Source organism: Coregonus clupeaformis, unplaced genomic scaffold, assembly GCF_020615455.1.
Source record: "Coregonus clupeaformis isolate EN_2021a unplaced genomic scaffold, ASM2061545v1 scaf1636, whole genome shotgun sequence".
Lineage (NCBI taxonomy): Eukaryota > Metazoa > Chordata > Actinopteri > Salmoniformes > Salmonidae > Coregonus > Coregonus clupeaformis.
In genome coordinates, this window is record NW_025535090.1 from 67,035 (window position 1) to 91,648 (window position 24,614).

The 24,614-nt window shown below is 45.1% G+C and overlaps 1 pseudogene; it reads right to left on the reverse strand.

Annotated features, from left to right (window-relative positions):
- Positions 1–24,614, reverse strand: part of LOC123487315 — a 49,854-nt pseudogene that overhangs the window by 24,857 nt on the left and 383 nt on the right.

Here is a 24,614-nt window from a genome sequence, read left to right on the forward strand (position 1 = left end):
TACAGACCAAATGAAAACAAGACTGGTGTTAACAGAGACACAGTGGCATTGGCAGCCCCTATATCGTATTGCAGGCAACAACAGTGAAATGGATCCCAACTAATTGGCCCTAATCATGCTAGTAATTGCACTTTAGTGCTTGTTTGATTAGATATATAAAACGCCTCCTTTGTAAACCCCAATAGGATGGCTTAATCACTTCCTTTCCAAACAAGCTGCAGTGTGTTTTCTCTGTCCTTTCAACTGCCACTGCATCTTGCTCACATTGCAATAGAGAAACCTATCAGATTATTGATCAACATCCACTGTAGAAACTCCACTCCACACATGACAGGATCATGTTCAAAGATCAGTCTCACACACCACAGTTCTGTATGGGGTAAAGTATGACCAACAGACAGCCCAAAAAATGTAAGTGTCTATAGACAGGTTAGCTGACAACGTCACGAAAACAATGCGCACCCTTCAATGGGGCAGATGGCAGTGTGTTGTTGTGATTCTAGATGGCCAGATAGCTAGCAACAATGACAAGAAGCCCACAGTATGGCATTAAGCCAAATAATCCTACATTAGATAGCCTTATCCTTGTCAAACCCCATTCAAAAGGGTCGGTCTCTAGACTTTATGATGTGCTACAGGCCCACATAGAGGTAACCACAGACACTATTAAAAGGGCTTGGGAGCAGGAACTTGGTTCAGATATCTCAGATGAGGACTGGGTAGAAGCTCTCAGGAATATAAACCACACAGTTCAGTGAATGAGGTGATACACAGGTTACATTACTCAAAGGTTCAACCACTGTGTGAGAGGTGGAAGCAGGATGAGGGGACTTTGACCCACTTATTTTGGACATGTCCTAAGTTACATGTTTACTGGGCTCTCATTTTTGACTACTTATCTAAAGCCTTTGAAAGAGTTATAGACCCAGACCCATTGATGGCTCTGTTTGGTACAGTTGGGAATAACCAGGAAGGGAAGGCTGTCTCTCTTTGTACTCTATTAGCCAAAAGGCTCATATTGCAATTTTGGAAATTGGAGACATTTACATTTACATTTACGTCATTTAGCAGACGCTCTTATCCAGAGCGACTTACAAATTGGTGCATTCACCTTATAGCCAGTGGGATAACCACTTTACAATGTTTTTTTTCTTTTTTTTGGGGGGGGTAGAAGGATTACTTTATCCTATCCCAGGTATTCCTTAAAGAGGTGGGGTTTCAAATGTCTCCGGAAGGTGGTGAGTGACTCCGCTGTCCTGGCGTCGTGAGGGAGCTTGTTCCACCATTGGGGTGCCAGAGCAGCGAACAGTTTTGACTGGGCTGAGCGGGAACTGTGCTTCTGCAGAGGTAGGGAGCCAGCAGGCCAGAGGTGGATGAATACAATGCCCTCGTTTGGGTGTAGGGACTGATCAGAGCCTGAAGGTACGGAGGTGCCGTTCCCCTCACAGCTCTGTAGGCAAGCACCATGGTCTTGTAGCAGATGCGAGCTTCAACTGGAAGCCAGTGGAGTGTGCGGAGGAGCGGGGTGACGTGAGAGAACTTGGGAAGGTTGAACAACAGACGGGCTGCGGCATTCTGGATGAGTTGTAGGGGTTTAATGGCACAGGTAGGGAGCCCAGCCAACAGCGAGTTGCAGTAATCCAGACGGGAGATGACAAGTGCCTGGATTAGGACCTGTGCCGCTTCCTGTGTAAGGCAGGGTCGTACTCTCCGAATGTTGTAGAGCATGAACCTACATGATCGGGTCACCGCCTTGATGTTAGCGGAGAACGACAGGGTGTTGTCCAGGGTCACGCCAAGGCTCTTCGCACTCTGGGAGGAGGACACAACGGAGTTGTCAACCGTGATGGCGAGATCATGGAACGGGCAGTCCTTCCCCGGGAGGAAGAGCAGCTCCGTCTTGCCAAGGTTCAGCTTGAGGTGGTGATCCGGAGACTGTATCTACCTTTGAAATGTGGTTACGGGATTTAGGGAATGTAATGCATATGGAAAAGATTCGATACAATACCTCCAATAGAAGTCCAATGTTTTACAAAAATCTATATAGATTTTATATTTGAGATTCTTCAAATAGCCTGCATTCCAGAAGCTGGTTGAGAGAATGCCAAGAGTGTGCAAAGCTGTCATCAAGGCAAAGGGTGGCTATTAGAAGAATCTCAAATATAAAATATATTTAGATTTGTTAACACTTTTTTGGTTACTACATGATTCCATTAGTGTTATTTCATGGTTTTGATGTCTTCACTATTATTCTACAATGTAGAAAATCGTAAAAATAAAGAAAAACCCGCGAATGAGTAGGTGTGTCCAAACTTTTGACTGGTACTGTATATGCTGTCTTCTTGTAATATGTACCAACTAATAGGAATTTTTCCTTTTCTTTTTGTATATGTGAGTTAAGTTTTGTTTTGTCCCCGAAATTTGCAATCCCATTCAACACTACAATGAATGTCAATGTCTGTATCTCTGTCTTCTTTTGGATAATAATAATGTGATGAATCGTAGGTGGCTCGTTTCATCTAGTTTTATCTTGTTCTTGATACCCATGTCTTGTTTTGAGGTGTTTTAACTGATGTCACGTCTATGCTAATATGGCAAAAATTCACTAGCTAGCTAACCAACAGCTGTAACGATGTATTTGAGAGACAACAAGTGCTCATTGAGCAAATGTACTTATGTTTTCAATAAACATTGGAGACAAAATATACTTTACATGGTGTCAATAATCTAAGCCAACCATTTCTTATTTTCCCCATAGTTGCACACAACTAAACTGTCTATATGATGGAGACTATTGTTGTCAATCCCAGCGGAGTCCACTCTCTCTTACAGCACAACGAGACAGAGGTGTTAAAAGGTTTTAGATTAGGTGTATTACTGGGGAGGTTCAAAGCGGTTCAAGTACAAGGCTTTGTGCACCTACAAAAGGATGTTACATACTGTATGATATGAGCAGAATAACAGAGATAAAAATCTAATGGAATCGGGGAATTGCTCCTGAGAGTCTTAAATGAGTAGGTACTTATTTCCCTCATTAAAATGCAAATCAATTTATAACATTTTTGACATGCGTTTTTCTGGATTTTTGTTGTTGTTATTCTGTCTCTCACTGTTCAAATAAACCTACCATTAACATTATAGACTGATCATGTCTTTGTCAGTGGGCAAACGTACAAAATCAGCAGGGGATCAAATACTTTTTCCCCCTCACTGTACATCATTACTCCTTTCTACCACCGTAATGATTCCTACTGTTAGTTTAACAGGAGATGTGTCTCCTTCAATATTTACAGTATTATGAAAAACGGATAGTTTGGTGTGCCTTGTTAAAAGCTGCCCTATTCCTAGGCACATGCAGATATTTATTTAGATCCCCAACACAGGGCCTCCTGCACATCCCATCAGACTGCAGTGCTATGATGCATGATTTCAATTTAACAGGCAGAGATGTAATACAATTAGCTGAGGATTTAATGCACCTCCATGCCTGTGTGGAATGGGAACAGCCCTCGTTTCATCTCCTTTACAGAAGCCAGGGAGGGGAGAGGAGAGAGAGGAGAGGTACATGAGAGACAGAGAGTAGAAGAACCCTGTTGTCCCCCACCCCCTCTTCCCTAAGGCAGGAGAATATATTTGTTTGGGTAAGATATGAATAAAACAACAGCACCTGATGGAGTGAAAACTCCTTGAAGGCCAATTATCCCAGACATCTATAGACAGATGTCTGATAGGAACTGTATGGTCCCGGCATTTCCCTGCACCATCATTACATACAGTTGGCGTCCATGGTTATTGTTTTACTACTTTACTACGTTCGTATGCTTTTCCTTGAATTGTTTTCACTCCAGGTGAAATCTTGGATTGACTGATATCAATAAAACACATTTAGATGTATAGTAGACTATAATTAAGTCAGTGGAATATTCCCATATATACACAGGGAGCAAAGTAGGCGTGCTGAGGGAAGAGTGGTCTTTCTCTTCTGCAGCACTAGTTAGTGTGTGTGTTCAATGTAGAGCCCTTTGTCTGGGCCTTGAGTTCCAGTCAGGCACACAACTTGCTGCAGGCGATAGAGAGAAAGCTATCATTAGTGTGAACCAGCTGAGGTCCCAGTGCAGAGGTGGACCTACATGATGACTGCAGCATCCTCAGGGCATGGTGATGGTACAAACTGAGACACACTCATTTCACCCTGCCACTGGCTCATCAAGGTTAAAGCATAGCACACTGAGATTCAGTCATAATATAATTATAATACATGGATCCATATACCGTAGTCACTATCAGTCCCTGTACCACCATTCCACTGTGAACCCCTTCTCCCTGGTACAGTATTAGCTACCAGTACCCAGACGACTAAAAGCGAACGGACACAGTCCTGAAAGGGAATGTAGGGCACAAATAAGCCAATCAACTGGTAATGAGCAGAGAACTGAACAAGTGAGAGTGTGATAAGCAGGGGGATGTTTTGGTCCCCGAGAGATGAACCCTCTCCTGCAGAGCCCGGTTCGCTCAGCGCTCAGACTCCGTGCCACATCTCAATAGAGTGATTTGAGAGAGACTCAGCTGGGGAGGAGCACTCACTGGCTTCCTCATATGAAGAGACTTACTGAATGTATATCTGTGGATGAGCTACAGCTTCAAAATAGTCTGTGACACCTTCCTTGTTTAGCTGACAAATGCCTCAATATACCTCTTCTCCGTCGCTCACGAGTGAGGGGACTGGGACTGGGTCCCTCCCGATTCCTGTGCCTTAGGGCAGAGGAGACGGAAGCCAGGCAGGGAGGCAGGCAGGCAGGCAGGGAGGCAGGCATTCAGTAAGGCAGGGACCTCCACATCCCCCTGTGTGAGTAGCAGAGGCCTGAGGAATACTAAATGGCTGTGCCTTAAGCCCTAAGTGCTGCCCATTGTTTATTCCAGCAAAACAAACAACAGGCTTAAACAATGGTGGAACCGAACAGAGCAGAGCCCAGAGCCCACAGTGTTTTTCCAGGGTCAGGAGAAGAGGATGCTTTACAATGCTAGCTACAGTAACTCTCTAGCATATCTTTGGCTGTTAAGTATTGCAATATGGATTTTACCACTGGAATTTAAAGCAGGGGAGCATAGTCAAACGCCATGTCACATCACAACTTGGAATTGAAACCGTACCCCTATATTGATCTCATCACCAATAAGCTCATTATCATTAAAGATGCATACGATGGGGATGGGATGGTAAATCATGGTATTTAACTGGAACAAATCAGTAACTCAGCTAAATCAGTACTTCTAGATGCTATTGGTCCTCTAAATCTAAAGCAGAGAGGAGAGTAGAGAGCAGCATTAGTGGGCCTGTACCCCTTCTTCTGTTGGACAGTGGTGAGCCGATATCTTACAACACATTTTAATGACTTGCTTTATCAAGCGTGCCAGAGTCATTAAATACTACATTAAAGTCATGAAACGTAGTCACCTGGAAAAATGAGACTTTAAAGGAGAAATTCACGGAGAAGCTCCTCTGGAGTAAGTTAATTTGTCTGAGGCCAATAGTCCAGAAGGCACGCACACTGAGTGGGTTAAGTATCTGGGCTAGCTGTTATTGTGTGTTTCTAGTGCTCTGGTCTGCTCTGAATTAACATACAGTTCACATTTCACTCCCATCTCCAAGTCTTAAATAGGCTGGTTTTCTTTATCAGTATCACTCACAACGGATAGCTTTAGGTCTGATGAATTTAAATGTCTTCTTGAAAGGAATTAAGAAACTTTTCATGGGCAGGGTGAAAAGGGACTCTGAGTTCTCCCAGAGAGAACAAAGTGCAGTGGAAGGAATATTTTCATTTTAAAGATGAAGTCCCGGCTACCTGCAGCTTGCCACTTCCAGAGTAAAATTGCACTTTGTATTGAAGTCTGCTTTAGTAAAGGGCACTCAATACAGTCTACACTTCAGAGAAATAAGACCATATATGGTTTTTCACAGAACAGACTATTTCCTCTCAAAACCATTTTTCTTTCTCTCTACACTACACCAGACCACACATCCCAATCTTATTGAGGTTCTGAAAACAGTCCAATCTAAGCGCTAGGGTTGTCACAATATCAGTATGGCGATACTACAATACCTGATTTTCCAAATAGGAAAACACAAAGCAGACTAAACTCTTTGCTCCTTTAAAAACCTACTGTATGTAACAAAGTGTGTGCTATAGCTTGGAAAATAAACATGTGATTCTGGGTGACAACATAATGCCGTTTGTTTCTAACATCAGGACTGTTTTCCTCAGGAAATTCAGTCTGCTTCATGTTTTGTTTCCTTGCCACGATACATCTGAACATCCCGATACTGGTTTCGTGACAACCCTACTAAGTGCTGTGAGCCACCTAACTGACACTAAATCTAACAGAGTTAGGGCCTTGTGTCAGTGCTCAAAGTGGGAAATTGAAATTGAACTCTTATTCTCTTCCGACAGCTTTACGATATGCACAAGCCCTTCCTCCTCCCCTAATGAATGAGCCTCCAGTCTGACTTCACCATGGCCCTTACTATTCTGTCACTGTCCTTGATTACAGCCACGGTAAAGTCACCTCCTTAGTGCCAGTAACTATGGCTGTTTAAGGATGTGGCATTACATTACACTACCATAACAATTTGTGGTTCAATTTAGGCTTTACATCATTGGTGATGTATTGTTATCACATAGTTATGCTGCAAGCGAATGAGAAGCGGTCAGGGGAAGGAAGCCGTTGCGTCTGTGCTGAGCGAGAAAAAGGAAGGTGGCATCCGCGACCGGGAGACCCATGGGGCGGCGCACAAATGGCCCAGCGTGGTCCAGGGTAGGGGAGGGAATGGCTGGCAGGGATGTAGCTCAGTTGGTAGAGCATGGCGTTTGCAATGCCAGGGTTGTGGGTTCGATTCCCACGGGGGGCCAGTATGAATTGTTTTTTTTGTTTTTTTAAATAATGTATGCACTCAGTCGCTCTGGATAAGAGCGTCTGCTAAATGACTAAAATGTAATGTAAAATGCATCTCTCTCTCTCTGTCTTATTGAGATGTGGTATTTGTTCTCTCCCCAGCCTCCCACATGCTGCAGGGAGAGTGACAGAGAGAGAGAGAGAGAGAGAGAGAGAGGGAGAGAGAGTGAGAGGAAGAGAGAGAGAGCGAGAGAGAGGCCCTAACACAAGCACCCAGCCCAACCCTCCTGTCTTTCTGCCAGGATCCTGACACGCCTTCCACCTTCCAGTCACCACGGCAACTCTTTGTTTTTCATGGGTCAGGTCCCCCTTGAAGACTGAGAGATAGACCACCGCCACACCACAAAGCCCTCATGCTTTACCATCAGTCTAGATCTGCAGCCTCAAACGCATTTGTCCTTCAATCATGTGTTAGACACTTCACTGATAAATTGCATTTGTATTCAACAGACTGTTTTCCAACCTTAACACCAAAATGGTTGAAAGAGTGGCCAACTCGTTACTGGGAGCCTGAAGGGAGAATGAAAAGGTTGAATTAAACTTTCAGAGGAAAGTAGGTTTGAGTATAATGGTTTTAATTAATTCCCTGAAGGACACAACTAATCAACTGAAACATCTTGGCTAAGACCCACATCTTGCTGCCAGATACACAGTTGAGGTAGGTCTTCAGCGTTTCTTCCCTCCAGTGCTTCAGAGCACTGCTAATCTCTCGGATGGACAGCGAGCCAACCAGTATCAGGAATACCTTTCAATGTATGCAGAGTAAGTTAAGACGGAAAGGAACCAGAGGGTACAGATGAGGAGGCTGAAACGATCATAATAATAAAGCCCATCTAAATTCTGCTGCTCCTATACCATTGAGGGTACGGTGTGGATAAGAGAGAGACGCTCATTTCATATTCCGTGAAGCCCTCTGCTCCTCTGAAGGGGGTGTGTCTTTCTGTTACCTATCAGTACAGAACGCCGGCGCTCTCCAAAGCCTGCCTGACGACAGCTCAACTCAACACGGTGCTGAATACAGAGCTTAATGGCCCCTGAGGGAGAGGTACTGGGGACCATCTAACACGGAAGGTTTGATCGGTGCCTGCTACTGCCAGCTGGATCCCCTCCATGCAGATGAGCCAGAGAGAACACAGGAGAATACATTGAGGTGTTATGGCTGTTATGAACAGGGTTATTAACACACATGCAATTTGTTTATTGCTCTCATCATCGTTACATAGAGAGGAAGTGCTGTTGTAAAAGCTGAGGTCCATCATCATCTCAGCAACACGTAAACACACACCTGTTGTCCTGTACTCACACACACACACACACACACACACACACACACACACAAACAGAAGCACACACCACAGATGGCTCTGGGATGGCTGGGGAGAGAGGTGAGTATGGCCTAGACATGCACACACACTCTAACACACAGTGAACAGCAGCCTGCTGAGAGCCTGGCACACCGTCACCCGGCCACCGACACCACTGACCACTGGGCAACAATAACACACGGAGCCCTGGGCAGGACCACCCACTGCCCACCACCACCCCCCTCTCAGGCTGCTAACACTGGGCACAATGTGTGCTACAGATGGCCTCAAAATGACACAAGACAAAAGGAGTACAAATGAGAAAATATGTGTGAGGACAGCAGTCTTGATAGGACTGTCAAGAAAATGAATGTGTATCTGAATGAGCACTTGGGAGCCAGATCAGAGAGTGCAGGGAAAATCACAGAGGCACACCAGATACTTCCTCCCTGTCTCCAGCTATGTTTTGATCTCTGTTTATCTCTCTCTTTTTAGTCAGTCTGTCTCACTCTCGCTATTCTCTATTTTCAAGCTTTCTGTTGGTTACTCCATCTTTGTCACTTACATCACGCACACGGACCACACACACACACACACACACACACACACACACACAACACACACACACACACACACACACACACACACACACACACACACACACACACACACAAAGAGCTGTCACTGCAGTCGCATGTTTAAATCTGGTCTTTCCTGTCAGCCATCTGGGGTTGGACCAGCTGCCCTGAGGGGGTGCTAACATGCTGGAGACACTGAGCCCGTGGGACCAAGGATAGACGCAGCAAAAGAGCTTTAGAAGGAAAACCAAAAGAGGCTTGGTCAAACAATATATAAACAGTCTTGCATTGATGTTTGCTTAGCTTTCTTTTTTTTGTTGTGGAAATGAAAATGTGTTATTGGGACTCAGAAAGGATATACTTAGTTTAATCATATTTGATGGAGGATTAGGCCAGTGCTTGGGAGTGCTTCCAAATCTTGGGAAAAAAATAATAAATGAAATTGCAGTATATTGCAACTAAAACTGAAATGTGAAATCATGTCCAGTTCCTACATAGCCTACAGTACAGTACAGCCTTGGAATGAATCACTAATACACATCATGTATTGAATGGTGCAGTATTCATTAATTACTATTGGCACGGTCTATCATGGTCCAGACACACCAAGACAGTCGTGAAGAGGGCATGACAATGCCTATTCCCCCTCAGAAGACTGAAAAGATTTGGCATGGGTCCCCAGATCCTCAAAAAGTTATACAGCTGCATCATCGAGAGTATCCTGACCGGTTGCATCACCGCCTGGTATGGCAACTGCTCGGCATCAAACCATAAGGCACTACCGAGGGTTGTGTGTATGACCCAGTACATCACTGAGGCCAAGCTTCCTGCCATTCAGGACCTCTATACCAGGTGGTGTCAGAGGAAGGCCCAAAAATTGCCAAAGACTCCAGTCACCCACGTCAAAGACTGTCCTCTCTGCTACTGCACGGCAAGTGGTACCGGAGCGCCAAGTATAGGTCCAAAAGGCTCCTTAACAGTTTCTACCCCCAAGTCATAAGACTGCTGAACAATTAATCAAATGGCTACCCAGACTTTTTTTTACACTACTGTTACTCGCTGTTTATTATCTATGCATAGTCACTTCACCCCTACCTACATGTACAATTTACCTCGACTAACCTGTACCCCGCGCATATGACTCGGGACCTGTACATAGCCTCGTTATTGTTATTATATTGTGTTACTTTTTTTACTTTAGTTTATTTAGTAAATACTTTCTTAACTCTCATTTTCTTAAAACTAGATTGTTGATTAACGGCTTGTAAGTAAGCATTTCACAGTAAGTCTACACCTCTCGCACCCCCTTTTCACCCTGTAAAAATGTTTTCTTCTTTCTAAATGTCAGAGAAAAGCCAACAGCCTCCCCAGACCTTGTGCCGTTGCCTATAGGCTTACGTTTCTCCAAGGTCGGGGATATCTGAGACTACCTCTAAGTCACCACAGCCACAGCCAGCTGGTGATGGGGGGAAAAATCGATACAGTTACATATCGGGATATTATTTTGGACGATATATTGTATCGTATCATTTTAACAAACAGTATTTTTCCTTCTTAGCTTGTTCTCCATCTTCTTTTTAAATAGGGAGCCAATTGGTTTTCAGCACTTTTATTTCCATGACTGATCAAAACTCATTTTCTCATGGCTCTCTCTTGTCCCTCTGCAGCAGACATATGGTGAGCAATATGTTTGGAACATCGAATCGCAATAAAATCACAGTATCGTGAGAATCGCAATACATATCGTATCGGCACCTAAGTATCGTGGATTCTATTGTATTGTGAGGTCCCTGGCAATTCCCAGACCTGTGAAACAGGACACTCCCACCATCCGCCACTGACCTCTCAGCTCTAATACACCATACAGTTTCAGCCAGATGAGTTGACATTTGACATTTGCTCAGGAAAGTGAGAACCAAATTGGTATGCCTACAGCAATATGTCATTCAACCATAACCTCATAGCCCAAAAGGTTATGTACATTAACCTGTGACATCAACATGTTTTGACGTGTGATAGTATCGCTGGTTACGATCATACTGATACTATGGGGAGTCGTAGGCTATTCTGTGTGTACAACAGGTGGCATCACAATCAGTGTTATCATTCTAATCTTCATCCCCTGGTGATCAGTGCCATTTCACACATTACCTCCACCACTGCTTTAGCTGATGAGAGGCAAAGATGGTCATAAATCATACTAGGGAAGCCAATGGAATGGACCCTGGAGAGCACTGAAGGATGTACTGAGAGGAGGAGGAGGAGGAGGTGTGAGACAGAGAGGAGAGAGACAGCAGCACTCATATGAAGAATACATAGTTCAAGACAAACAATGAAAACAGCAATTAACACTCTCTGAGCTGTTGCCAATTAACGAACGCTATTCCGAAAATTGCATTACACAGGTTTGAAACACAATTAGCTAGGTGATTTATAGTACAGATGTTAATTTGCTCACCCTGTTGCAGGAGACATTTACTGCAAGTCTTCTGAAGTTTGTCATTTCCACTTTGAAATGTTTTACTTGATTTTCCCTTACGAAAACATTTATCAACTCCTATAAAAATGTCCATGAATTATAATCCACATAATAATTCACATTTCCTGTTGCTGCAGGATTATTAAGATCCTACATCTGTATACAGCACATCTCATAGTGTACTAGGTATGCATAACCTGGCGTGGATTTGTTGTGTGATTTGTGTCGATTGGAATGAATGTTTGACCTGATGGTATATGGAGGGTCTTGTCACTGTAGTTTCTCCTTTATACAGAGGTTTGTTTAGAATGAGCAAAGAATTCATATGCAGAAGAGAGATGGAATGGGAGAGACAGAATTGACAGGGTTGAGGGAAAATAATGTTAATAACAATCATTGAAAGTAGTGATGTTCATTGTATTCGATGACACCTCAATACCCAGCGATATGAGGAGGGGGGAGGACAGTAAATGTTCCCTTATCAAACCCACAGCCACAGTAATCATGACCGGGCCCACTAATGCAGTTTGGTAGCAGCCATCCACACACGAAATAACTCCTGACTTCAGTCACTGACAGCCTCCTCATGGAAAGCCAGGGATGAATTATTCATCAGCCTTCACATCATACACACAGACACACACACGCTGCATGAACGCACGCACACACACACATACAAACACTCAGATAAGCATACCTACACACATCTTATAATATCTTGCATACACACACACACAGTGAACCCTGACATCTTACATGAAACACTGTCTGTGCATTTGACGAGTGAAATGGCTGTTCCAATTCTCACTGCTGGACATTAGAGAGGCTGAGGCGTAACCGTTCATCATCCAGGAGAATGGCCCATTCAACAAGAACAAAGGAAAAATGGAGGAAGAGCCAGGGATTCAATTATCAGCCCAGCCTATGGTTGTCTGGTTCTTTTTGTGTATCAGTGTGTGTGAACGTCTTTATGTGGCTTTGTATTCTTGTGAATGTGTGTGTATGAGTGTTTGTTTCTGTTTCTGGGTGTGGCCCTGTTAGCTGAGGATATCGATCCTGATCGATAAGAGGGACACGTGCGGCACTAGTATGTGTGGCTGCTGCATCACTACTGACAAAGTGGCAGGTTCTGGAGGACCTGTCAGCGCCCCCTCCCAGCACCCTTCACGCTTTAGTGGGCCCAGGGGACACAGCATGATGCAGGATGGGAGATTGAAATCCACTTCCCCATCTCTAGAGGTGTGTCGTCGCCACGTTCTCTGTCTGTGTGCACGGCAACAGCCAGCAACAACAACAGAACACTGTCAGCAACCAATTCTAACACCGAGGAAGAGAAGAAACAGAATGTAATAAGTATTCTTTAATGTTTCTTCACTGTAGAAGGGGGAGTCATCAGTCACCCAATAACAAACACAAAGCTATGGAAATGAGTTTAGGGAATCTTTTCGAATTGCAGAGCCTGAAGAAAACAAGGGGAGACAATAAGCATCGCAGAAAATGCTGCTTGACAGCACTGGCAGTCCCGGTACGAATAATGCATGATTCAAAGCTATTTTAAGAAAGGGTTGGTGGTTTAGCAAGCCCTGTGTTCTTCTGGGACCTCTTCAATCTCAATCACTCCTGCAAGCTGTGCTAGTAGGAACAGAATGCCTTACTTTAATGGGAAGTCATTCAACAGTACCCAGATTCCTGAATCAAAGGTGTGCTAATGCATGTCCAGGACAGTCATGCAATGCTTTGTTTTGTTCTGATGTACATGGCAGACTCTGGATGCCTGGTCTAGACACTACATGCTCTCCTCCAGGTTGCTAGCAGCAGGGGTATCATATGGCTGATCCCAGAGCTGTCAGTGTGCATGAGCATCTGTAGCCAATAGCCAGTATTTACTACACTGCAATAACTACAACCTACAAACACGGGGAAGGACCAATGAAGAAGAGATGAAGACGGCAGGGACCATCAGGAATGAAGACAAGACTGCACAGGACAGGGTGAAAGGAGTAAGTCAAACACTGACTATTCAATAACTTACAAACCGAAGACAAGGAGACAGATAGCAGACAAAAGAGACGTGTCTTTGAGAGACAGCTATCTCAAGGCTCTACATCTCTCCCATCCCCTTTAGGCACACGGCTCAGTATCTGGCTTGTCTCAGTGTTGCTGCTGCTGTCACCATTTTGGAGGGGTTTCTGGATGAAAGGTTCCACTTGTTTCTGAGGGAAGCCTGTGTTTCACTCTGCCACTATTGTCTTTAAAACACATCATCTTCTCCGAGAGTCACAGCATCTCAAATTGGCTGAGTCATACATCTTGGGATGAAACACAGAATAGATGGATGAAGAAAACGAAGCGAGGGAAGGCAAGGCGCGGTGACGAATGAGGAAGGAAACAGGAGCGACAGCAGCAGTGCTTCAATAGAAAAGATGGTGGCGTATAACATTCCCCAACCATCTCAAGGCATAACATCACATCAGAGCGTGCATTTGCGTCTCCTAGCGCTAAAGATAGTTGTAATGCGATGCACTACAGAGTCCCTGGTGGGAACAAGTGACGTCCCTCACCCCTCTGGCCAGACATACTGTACTGTAGCTCTGCCTCTGATCCGCTGATGATGCTGGAGGTCTGGATGGATGGATTACTGGGCTCTGATTGCAATCCCCTTATATCACAAATCTCTGCCGCTCCATTCAGTCTGCCTCCATAAACCCAGCCTCCCTCCCTCATGCCATCACCAAATCTGCCAAAGACCTCATACTTCATAATAATACAGTACGTTGATATTACAAGCATTGTAAAAGGGAGGGAGCACCCTTGCTTGGGTGTTTGTTGGATACTTACTTAGAAACAGGTAAAAATTATAATGAATAACTGCATTTTTAAGTCGGAGATCTATTTGATATTCACAACTAGTATAAAGGGGCTAAAGCTGAAAGGTTCTATTAGTATATAAACCCTCTATTCAGCTGAGCAAACTAAGACACACTTTAATGTCCACACTACTGCCCCTGAGCCCCACTATTCCTATTAGTGTCTGCAGACTGCGGTCAGGCTATAGAATTGTAACTGCCTCCGCCCTAACAGAAAAACAGACGTGATTTGCATGGTCTGAAATATTAAATTATCCTTCTGTTTGTTCACGCTTCTCCCAGAGGATCTAATTCATTTAAATACAACATTTGTGTCCTCAGCGAGACTAAATTGCCTAAATGACTATAAGCAAGAGGATATGCAAGACACACACACACACATATACACTCAGACACACACACACACACTATTGCACACGCAGAAAAAAAACACACCCCAACGGATGAATACTCACACACACACTCATATACAGCAGCCAGCTCAAGACATACCCATCATGTCATACAAAGTTAAAATAGTCAGCAAGGAAAAATGTTCCTTTGAAAAACTGACAATGAAGAGGGAAGTAGGCTGTTCAAGAAGTCTATTTCTCCTTAGAGTAGTCCCAAATAATATTCCTTGGGAAAATGGGAGGACTTTATTCTATATTCAACAGCATACATGATGACAGACCAGGGCACTTTCTTTCCACACTTCACAGTCAATACGATTGCTTGGCATCGAATGCACAGATTAGAAACGTATCATTATAGTGAGTAGCATATCATCAGTTTTCACTTGGGTCTTAAGGCTTTTAATGTTTAAACTAGCTAGATGTTGATGTCAGCCATCTCCTCAGAGTTATTCAAGCTTTTAATCATGATATGTAAAGCACTGTTTCAACAGATGATAGACTCCACCACACACTAGTGACTCTGCCGCCAAATACAGTCAGCCCAAAATGTCTTATATGGAAGCATTGGCCCCATAACACGCATGCAATTCCCATACACTATCAGTGACATGCAGACGGATGGGGACTATTTTGAGAGGAGATTATAGGCCTGCCGAATAAGAAACAGAGAGTGGACAGGCAGGCAGAGTCTTGGGCCCCATCATAGTGCTATCTTGCTCAGAAACACAGCCTTCTGGATGGCCACATCACAGCCAGCCATTTTGCTACCATGGGTACAGAAAGCATCCCACAACAGCTCCTCTCCTTTTCAGCCAATAGACTAATCCTCTTTAGCGCTCAATCAATCATGGGCTTTTTGGCTGAAAGCGAGCAGAAATATGGAAGATGGAAAAAGGGAGACAGATTTTCACCACCCGAATCATATTGTTCATGTAAATAGGATAACTTGTCCTGATTATGTTCTTTATGGTCATATGTCAAAAATATCTGGATACACAGTAAATCAACGAGAGTTTAAATCACAGAGTAAAAACATTTAGAGTTAAATTGACTCTACTGGAGTTATCTTAGCTCCCTGGACTTAGTGTTGATAACTGGAGTTATCTTAGCTCCCCTGGACTTAGTGTTGATAACTGGAGTTATCTTAGCTCCCTGGACTTAGTGTTGATAACTGGAGTTATCTTAGCTCCCTGGACTTAGTGTTGATAACTGGAGTTATCTTAGCTCCCTGGACTTAGTGTTGATAACTGGAGTTATCTTAGCTCCCTGGACTTAGTGTTGATAACTGGAGTTATCTTAGCTCCCTGGACTTAGTGTTGATAACTGGAGTTATCTTAGCTCCCTGGACTTAGTGTTGATAACTGGAGTTGATTGGGACTGAGTACTTTTAACTACATTATGGGGGCTTTCACACCAAATTGGTTTGGTTCGGTTTGTCCAAACTCTAATGAGTTTATTCTCTTAGTTTGATCCGTTTGGACTGGTGTGAACACTCTATCGCACTCGGTTCCGGACTAAACAACGCACCGTGGTTCAGCTCAAAAAGGATGGTCTCGGTTTGATTCAGTTTGTACCGTGGTGCGATTCGCTGCAGGTGAGAACGCTGTCAGGACCAAACACAGGAAAAGAACCAGAGTCGCACATTATTATTATTGGTTGTTTGGCTGCGAGCATTTGATGAAACTTGATATGTCTGAAACATTCTGTGAGTAGCAGCACATTTATGAGTGCATTCGATGCAGTTCCAGTTTTCATGATGTAGGTCATCTCTCTTTTCTTTCTTTACCCCCTATTTCATGATATCCAATTGCAATCTTGTCTCATCGCTGCAACTCCCCCAACGGGCTTGGGAGAGGCGAAGGTCGAATAATGCGTCCTCTGAAACAAGACCCGCCAAACCATGCTTCTTTACACCCACCCGCTTAACCTGGAAACCAGCCGCACAACGTGTCAGAGGATACTGACGACCGAAGTCAGCCTGCAGGTGCTCGGCCCGCCACAAGAAGTCACTAGAGCACGATGAGCCAAGTAAAGCCTCCCCGGCCAAACCCTCCCCTAACCCAGACGCTGGGCCAATTGTGCACTGCCATATGGGACTCCCGGTCACGGCCGGTTGTGACACAGCCTGGGATTGAACCCGGGTCTGTAGTGACGCCTCAAGCACTGCAATGCAGTGCCTTAGACCGCTGTGCCACTCAGGAGGCCTGATGTAGGTCATCTCTAACAACAGTACTCTACTCCCTGTTCTGACATACATTCTGATGTGGGTGATGTAAAATTGCTGGATATCCTCCCTCTTAAATGGATACCAATAAAGAGGGATCCCCAACTGGTGGCCTGTGATTTTATTTGGCTCCCCAAGTTTTCTGAGACAAAAACATATATATTCATGTTTATTTATATTTATACTGAACAAAAATACAAACGCAAAATGCAACAATTTCAACGGTTCTACTGAGTTACAGTTCATGTAAGGAAATCAGTAAATTGAAATGAATTCATTAGGCCCTAATCTATGGATTTCACATGACTGGGCAGGGGCGCAGCCATGGGTGGGCCTGGGAGGGCATAGGCCCATCCACTTGGGAGACTGGCCCACCCACTGGGGAGCAAGGCCCAGCCAATCAGAGTTTTTCCCCACAAATTGATTTTATTACAGAAATACGCCTACATTTCATCAGCTGTCCTGGTGGCTGGTCTCAGACGATCCCGCAGGTGAAGAAGCCGAATGTGGAGGTCCTGGGCTGGCGTGGTTACACGTGGTCTGCGATTGTGAGGCTGGTTGGACGTACTGCCAAATTCTCTAAAATGACGTTGGAGGCAGCTTATGGTAGAGAAATGTACATTCAATTCACTGGCAACAGCTCTGGTGGACATTCCTGCAGTCAGCATGCCAATTGCACGCTCCCTCAAAACTTGAGGCATTGTGTTGTTTGACAAAACTGCACATTTTAGAGTGGCCTTTTATTGTCCCCAGCACAAGGTGCACCTGTGTAATGATCATGCTGTTTAATCAGCTTCTTGATATGCCAGACCTGTCAGGTGGATGTTTTATCTTGGCAAAGGAGAAACGCTCACTAACAGGGATGTAAACAAAATTGTGCACAAAATATTTTGTGTGTTTACATTTACAATGTTTACAAACATTGGATTAAAACAAGCTTATATTTTGGGTTCTCATTGGGTGTGACAGTTGAACTAAGCTAATGAGGCCTTTATAAGTTATATTCTTTAAGAATCAATGAGTATACAGTATATGATTAATTTATACGTCTAAAAATGGATGTAGCAACTACATATTGCCCCTTTCAATCTGTCAAAAGTGTGCGTGTTTGACTATGTGTATGTTAGGCCTATGGATATTTTGTTTTGAATCAGCACGAATTAGATTGAGCAATAAAAGCACCAGTCGTGGTCTTCTTAAATTAAACTAGTTTTTGAAAGTATGGAGCACAATACCATGGAGGAGTTTAGAAGGTAGGAACACCCTCAAACTTTTATTCCATAGGCTGGGATCCGCACTATGCAGCTGTTGCAAGTGCGCATTTTTCACTGGCTGTCCACTGGTCACAAAACAATGATTGATAGGCAGCTTAAACTTTTAATTTTCAACCATTATTGGGTTAAAATACACATATACATTTGTGAACAGCCATCCACAACAACCACAATCTATAAGGCGCAAATAGCTAAATGAGTGAGCAGCAGTGTGATTCACATCAATGTGCTAGATATCAATAATAAGTGATATCCGTATCGCCCGTAAGCTACAGCACTGCTGTCATCCTTACCTCCAAGCCGTTCAAGTTGGATAATCATTGGATGCCGACAGCAGTCTGTCACGCCCTGGCTCTAGGGACTCTTTTAAGTTGAGCCAGGGTGTGTAGAGTTTATGTTTTGTGCTCGTTGTGTCTAGTTTAGTTTTTGTAAATCTATGTTGGCCAGAGTGGTTCTCAATCAGAGGCAACGAGTATCAGCTGTTGCTGGTTGTCTCTGATTGGGAACCATATTTAGTCAGGTGGTTTTCCCACAGTGTTTGTGGGATCTTGTTCCGTGTTGGTTTGTGTTTTGCACCTGTGGACGTCACGTATCGATTTGTTGTTTTGTTCGTGTATCATTTAATAAATAAGTATGTTCACCTTCCACGCTGCGCCTTGGTCCTCTATATCCGACGATCGTGACACAGTCGCACCATTGGAAGACATAGCTTGGACTGTAGCCTAAAAAAAGCCAATTCATGCTGTTTTCCAGCGATCCATCAAACGCATTTGGTGTGTCATCATAGTGGTCTCTGATTTGTGGTCAGACTCGCTCAGGCGGAACAAACTTTAAATCCTTTTTTCAATGCTGATTTGAATGTCATTGAGAAAACAGCAAGGTGTCAAAGATTATTTTCGCAACACCCTGTCTGAATTTGTAAACAATCCTAGAAGTAATCATCGTTTTTCAAAAGTATCTATAATCTGATTACATTTTTGCTGGTAACGTAACAGATTACATTATTTTTGTAATCCGTTGCATGTAACGGATTACATGCAACGGATTACATTACATGTAATCCATTACTACTCAACTCTGATGGTGTGTCATCACAAATGGCAAGACTAGGAATGTTGTGAGGCACGAAGCAGAGCCAAACTGGCAAACCGTCGTTCTTTCAAGGGCATGTTAATCGAAAGCTAAGTGATCCTAAAACACATGTGAACATTCCATTCCAACCCTGGCACAATATTGTGCTAGCTCGAACACTCCTTGGCCAATCTGCAAGCAGGACCACAATCATAGTTTGTTCTGTTTTTCACCTCTTGTGAGTGTGAGTGCAGTATGTTTCAATAATGTAAATTACATGCGTTACAAAAAGGGAAAATATAATATCTATCAGCATTTTTTTTTCTTGTTTTTATTGAAGAACAAACAAACAATTGTTTAAATTGTAATATGGTCTGGCGGGTACAGCACACATCATACATTCATCAGATTAGTTACAGTAACATCATCTTTGAATTAGACAATTTTCAAGTTCGAGACCCATTTTTCCCAGTATTCCTGGCCTCTCTCCTCATGTGTTCTTAAAGCAAAGGTCATACGGTATCAGCATTTCTATAACATACTTTACAATGCAAATTAATCAATTTACAATTTTATGACAATAACATACAGTATTTCCATGACAATAACATATTTCAGGCTCTGTCGTAGCCGTCACGACCGGGAGACCCATGGGGCGGCGCACAATTGGCCCAGCGTCGTCCAGGGTAGGGGAGGGAATGGCTGGCAGGGATGTAGCTCAGTTGGTAGAGCATGGCGTTTGCAACGCCAGGGTTGTTGGTTCATTTCCACGGGGGCCAGTATGAAAAAATAATTTAAAAAAAATAATGTATGCACTCACTAACTGTAAGTCGCTCTGGATAAGAGCGTCTGCTAAAGGACGTAAATGTAAATATTTCCTCCTCCTGGATGTGTCTCGCCTACTATTGTCACTTCTCTGCTCTGACAGTAACTGAGAGTACACATCAACAGGGGGCCTCCTGTAGCTCAGTTGGTAGAGCATGGCGCTTGCAACGCCAGGGTTGTGGGTTCGATTCCCACGGGGGGCCAGTATGGAAAATGTATTCACTCACTAAATGTAAGTCGCTCTGGATAAGAGTGTCTGCTAAATGACTAAAATGTAAAAAATGTGCTTCTTCTTCCTATACCATATAGAGCTACTCTTGATCTACCAACCTCAAATGAAATGTCACATCATGAGAAGAAGAATGACAGCTGATATTTAGACTTTGCCTGACAACTCAAACATCATTTTTCCGCTGCTCCATGTTCGCTACAAACTTCAGTCTGAGACTGTCATCGTTGAAGTCGTTTGTGGTGACGTCAAAATGAGGGGTGTTGTACAAAACAAAGTTATCAGTGATTGGATCATCTCTAACTAATCAGAGTATCAAAGCCAATGACACATTTTCAAAATGCCGCTTTACCCATGTGTGTTCTGACTCTGGCCCAACCCATTGGTTTCTGGGACCAATCAGAACGGTTAGAATGTGTTTGCGTTCTTGAAATCGTCGGGGAGGTACTCAGATCCAGACTCATTGCGGAGAAGAAAAGAACGTCCGTGGGCGTGGCGTAGCGTTTGGCCGGAGCAAGGAGGTTGAGTAGCCAGGCAAATATAGACTACTGTATAGCTGACGTGTTCTCTGTCTACCTCACTGCTTGAGCAGTTCAGTTATTGCACATTCTGTTTAATGATAAAAAAGTGTTTTGCTGTTATGGTCCTACTCACACCATGAGACACTAGTATGGTGATTGGATGTTTGAGTGTCTGACTGCCAAGCTAAAGGTCTAGTAGCCGTAATACCACAGTCACCCATGACAGTCACCCATGACAGTCACCCACAAAGTGACCTGCAAGGCTGCTGACTGGCAGCTTGGTCCTCTTCTCTAGAAAATGGAACTGTTGCTCAGTCTATCTCAAAGGATGGCTCTGTATAAATATTCCAGCTGAAGATGAATATGTGATGAGGAGAGGGTTGCCTTAAAGAGGTTCACAGCATTTTGGGTTGCTCAGCTTTGTTTTTCCTCTTTCTCCTCTGCATTGTAACGTCTTCAAAGACTTCTCCCACGATACCTCCCTCCTCCTCCTCCTCCTCCTCTTCCTCCTCCCTGCCTGATCATTGTGCATCTTCATCTACCCCTCCCTCACACAGTTCTTCCGTGTCAATAACACACTTCTCTACAGAGAGCCCAGGTGGTCTGGGGACTCCCCTGGGCCCAGAGGATGCCCTGTGCCCCACAGGTCTCTCTCACAACAGCAACACATCACATGGTAAGCACTAGGATCATAGGACAGTAATGAGCATTGAAACGGAAAAGACTACAGCACAGAGGAGCCTTGAGTTGAGCTTTGCATTGCTCTGATTAGTTAGCTTAACCGGAACACATTCAATGACAGAAAATACGACTACTGACAACCTTTTTAAATGCTGTGATGTCACGAGAGGCTGTGTCCTGGAGGGACGTTACATCCCCCTGAGATGGCTGCAAACCCAGACAGCTATGGCTCCATCTGCTGGTATGGTCGGGAACTCCAACCCTCTATGGCCAATCTTCCCACGCAGCTGAAACCAATGAGGGGCTGATGAGCTGAAGGTTTGGGAAGGGAAGAGACACAGTCTCCAAGCTGGGCTCTCTGGAGGACAAGAGTGCTGCACGTCCACTTCCATGAGGAATATAAGGATTTGGAGATACTTACCTTTGGGAAATACTCACCTTTGGATATATGCACCTGTGGAAATACGTGTGGGACATTTGGAAGGACGTTTTGCTGGGTTGGCCACTAGCTGCAACGTGGAATACAGTAAGACTGGGGAAAAGTTATTTGAGCGAGGGAGAGTTATGATTTTGGATGTGGAAGAGACATCCCTGAACTGTTAACCCTTAAAGAGCCACAAGAGAACAGAATTGTGTTATACTTTCGTTAGTTTCCCCAAGACCTTTAATAAAATCCTTGTTTTGGTTGAACCTGGTCTCCTTGCACTACTTGAGCAATCCCGCTGAAAGCTGTGTAGCCTCTCGTGACATCACAGATGGTGGAGAATACAGGCACGCCAAGCGTTAATAGTGCATGTCAGAGGAGGATACCGAAGGTTTGATCACCCAGTTTTCCAAGTTGGCCGTAGGCTCCCGCCGACTGAAATGGAGGACATATTGAAAGCCCTTGTTGCTGGCCAGCAAGCCCAGATGCAAGCAAACGTGGCTCTCTTGGAGGAGCAAAAGAAAGCCAACCTTCTGAAGGCAGAGGAATTGCAGTTGCAGAGACAGATGGTTGTCCAAAATACCCGCCCAATAAAGGCAAGTGACTTTATATCTAAGATGGGAGCTACCGATGACATTGAGGCATACCTGCATGCATTTGAGGCCACGGCCACTAGGGAAGCCTGGCCCAAGCAACAGTGGGTTGGTCTGTTAGCCCCCTTCCTAACCGGGGAAGCGCTGAATGCTGTCCGGGACCTGGGCCCTGACCAGGTTACTGACTATGATGCCCTGAAGTCTGAGATCCTCAGCAGATATGGACTCACAAGGTTTGGTATGGCCCAGCGCTTTCACAGCTGGACCTTCCAACCAGACAAACCTCCTCGGGCGCAGATGCATGAACTTGTCCGAATCGCAAGGAAATGGCTGGATCCGCAGAGGAATACAGCAGCGGCGGTGGTGGAGGCCGTTGTGGTGGATCGTTACCTACGCGCCCTGCCTTATGAGGCAAAACGGTTCATCAGTCAACAGGCCTTGACCACGGCTGATCTGACCGTGGAAGCTGTGGAAAAGTACCAGGCCACAGCGGAGATGCTGAATGCTTCCCGAAAAGACCCCAGGAGTGCGGCCCCACCACAAATGGGAAGAACCCGTCCAAAGGACCCCAAGGTCTCGAACCCAGCCACGTCAGGACTTATCCCGGCTCCAGGGGGAGCCAGAAACCAGGCGGGTCCAAGAAGAGTACACCAGGAGGGGGGAAACTCGACAGTGTTACCGGTGTGGGGAGATGGGACATATCTCCTGGCAGTGTGGGAAACCAGCCGATGAACCTATGCCCACTGCGGAGTCCTCCAGCTCAGCACCCACACACCGTTTTGCCTCGCTCTTGGGAGTCGTAGATGGCGGCCCAGATCGACCCCCACCTGCCCGGTAACTGTGAATCACCATGATGTGGAGGCCTTACTGGATTCTGGTAGCCGGGCCACCCTGGTGCGTAGGGATTTGGTGGGCCCAACGTGTCTGACCCCGGGGGAAAGTCCTCCCAGTTTCCTGTGTCCATGGGGACACCAGAGAATACCCCATTACTGAACTTACAATGACCAGCACACGGGGAACCATACACACGACGGCGGGGGTGGTTGATTCCCTCCCCGTCCCTGTCCTAATTGGACGAGACTGCCCAGCCTTTTACCCACTCTGGAGAGAGTCTCAGGAGAGGATAACCCGAGTACCTCGGAAACGGAGAGGCAAGACTCATCCTGGGAAGGCTCCGGTGCAATCCTCCGAGTTACTCACTCCCGCCCGGGCTCCTGATAGGGATGGCAGGTGCCCAGACCGACACAGAGACGGAGCTACAGAATCTGGACAAAGAACTGTCTGGTCTGAAGGGGACCGCTGGGAGGTATCGTTTGTTAAAGCAACAGTTAGACATGAAGACAGAAGAGTTAGATATCCTCCAGGCTAAACTCCAACAGAGCTCCTTCCCTAAGCAACAGGAGGAGCTGGAGAGGCTGCGCAGGACCATCGAGGAGTGTGAGGAGACCCTGCGCAGTAGTAAGGAGGTCCAGAAGAAGGCAGAGGAGAAGTACAAGGTGTTGGAGAACAAGATGAAGAATGCGGAGGCAGAGAGAGAGAAGGAACTGAAAGCTGCTCAACAGAAGCTAAACTCTGCTAAAACCAAGGCTGATGCGTTCAGTAAGAAACTCAAGGAGAGACAACAGGAGGCGGAGTCCCTGGTCCTAGAGGTGGAGGAGTTGGAAGAGAGAGCAGGCTGGCAAGCACCACGGCAATGCGGACGCCCTCTCCCGGCGTGATGCCTTCTTCGCTGCCTTTACCCCGACGAGGACGTCGGTCCCGAGGAGGGGATGTGTGATGTCACGAGAGGCTGTGTCCTGGAGGGACGTTACATCCCCTGAGATGGCTGCAAACCCAGACAGCTATGGCTCCATCTGCTGGTATGGTCGGGAACTCCAACCCTCTATGGCCAATCTTCCCACGCAGCTGAAACCAATGAGGGGCTGATGAGCTGAAGGTTTGGGAAGGGAAGAGACACAGTCTCCAAGCTGGGCTCTCTGGAGGACAAGAGTGCTGCACGTCCACTTCCATGAGGAATATAAGGATTTGGAGATACTTACCTTTGGGAAATACTCACCTTTGGATATATGCACCTGTGGAAATACGTGTGGGACATTTGGAAGGACGTTTTGCTGGGTTGGCCACTAGCTGCAACGTGGAATACAGTAAGACTGGGGAAAAGTTATTTGAGCGAGGGAGAGTTATGATTTTGGATGTGG